Source organism: Henckelia pumila, chromosome 4 (assembly GCF_033568475.1).
Source record: "Henckelia pumila isolate YLH828 chromosome 4, ASM3356847v2, whole genome shotgun sequence".
In the NCBI taxonomy this organism is placed as follows: domain Eukaryota; kingdom Viridiplantae; phylum Streptophyta; class Magnoliopsida; order Lamiales; family Gesneriaceae; genus Henckelia; species Henckelia pumila.
The window spans coordinates 124,224,659-124,226,863 of record NC_133123.1 but is presented as its reverse complement, the minus strand read 5'-3'; positions in this window follow the sequence as shown (position 1 = coordinate 124,226,863).

Below are 2,205 nucleotides of genomic sequence, written 5' to 3'. Positions count from 1 at the left end.
AACAAATCAATTTAAATAACTCAATCACATGCGAGAATTCAATTCATGCGGACTCGATCTACCCCGCTCGTTTCTACATTCAGTCCAAGATCTTATCGCTCTGATACCTCTTAATGTGAGACCTTGATTCTAATCATCTAATCAAGAATTAATCCTATCGATAATCATAAAAAGGTCCAAGAGATAATTCAATAAAAAAATTATTTTTTTTCGTGAATAGTGTTCCGCTCGATCGGTAAGATCTTACCGATCGATCGGGCAAGTTTTCAAAAAAAAAAACTTGGCTAAAACTCACTCGCTCGATCGGTCAAGTTCTACCGATCAAGCGGTGACAGCTCTGAACAAGAAATTCCAGAATTCTACTCACCAACTCGGTTCCGATATCCATTCAACACATAATAAGGTATAGAAACATGCAATCAACATCATACAAGCTTCAATACAAGATAGTTCTAGGGTTATACAATCTCAAACTAGTAGAACATGCTTCAGTCTAGCTTATTCAAAGCAATACAATACAATACGAGTTCGAATACATAATCGACTTCTAAACACCAAGGCCTCACTTCTATCAACTCGACCACCTAGCCATGCGATCTCTGACTCGGTCCTGCCCCACCTGTTGCCAAGCACACATACAAAGACAAGACAACAGCCGGATAATTCGGTGAGAATAATATTCCAAGTAAAAGAGACTAGCATGCAATATCAGATAAGCATCTTAAAATGAAATACATCCATTTCCAGATATTCAAATATCAACCATGCAATTTCAAGAGAAATCAGAATGAAATGCATGACTTTAAAACTCTTGGATTATCAAGTCCGGATAATCAAGAAATTGCCGCTCTGCTTTTGGGATCCCAAGGATGAGATCACGTAAACAACTCACCGACTCTCCCGATCAAGGTGGTGCTACGTATCTCCATCCTCTAGACTTTGGTGCGACTATAATGAGTATGCTGACACTAGGTGAACCTCTAAGCCTAGGCCACTCACTTAAAGCCCCCAAAACATCTAACATAAAAGGGTCGTCCTTCCCGCTGAAATAAATGATTTTGGCTCAAGATGAATGCAATGCAAATCATAAATCATTCAATAAATTCAAGTAATTCAATTAACATGCAAGTATGTGATTTCTTCGGAACACTCGAATCAAGTCGGATTTGGGTCACTCGTTCCATTCCAGTCTAAGTCATCTTATACCTTTTTCAAACGTCGATGCTCCAACCTGGAAACTACAACAATAATATACTCATTCAAGATTCAATCAACTTCCTAGTCGATAATAAGAGAATCGATACTATACCGACTACAATCTCTAAAATGATACAACTCCTGCAATCTTGCAACTCAACGGCCTTCAAACGAATCTGCAAAAGAAGTAATAAAGGCCCAAGATCACTATCGACATTCAAACACAACTGAAAACGTCTCAAATCAATTCAAACCAACCCATAGTCCAAAACTCAAACCGGCGGCATAACTGCTAGATTTTGATCAAACCGAAAACGCAGACAGCAGTACAATAACGATAACATCTCATAACAATGCTAAGACAACAACAACAAAGCAATTCCAACACATCTCAAAACCTCATTTTCGGAAATAGGCTTCCAAAAATCATAACAATTCCAAACGACGCTCTATTTCAAAACCGACAGAGAATAAACGATCAGAACTCTACCAAGAACAACATACTCGAATCTTAAACGATTCTAACAAAATCCAAAAAATGGAATGTATTTGATTGTAGAAAAACTTATGATAGAACGAAGCTCTCGCAGCCGTGATCGTTAATCTGCCTTCAAAAATAAATTTTTACGGACGGATCGAGCTCGGGATGAAATCTGGAAGCTCAAAGAAGAACTTGGGCATTTCAATGGAGGAGAGGCGATGGAAGGGATGAATATGGAGTGTTCAATATGTCAAAATCCCTTATAAATATCTAACAAAATTGATATTTGCATTTTAGTCCCTGAAATTCCAAATTTTTCAAAATAGTCCCTGCTCAAAATCAAGTCGGCTCTTGAACTCTGTAATCTCTGATTATCTCAATTAAAGTCAATTAAGATAAATTTGGGGCGTTAAAATATGAGCCGTGCTCGAGATTCTGACGACCTCATACCGCTTGATTTGGAGATTGAAAGAACTCTTCGTCGTATACGTAGAGATCGAAGGTAGCGTAACTTGGCTCTTAATTCT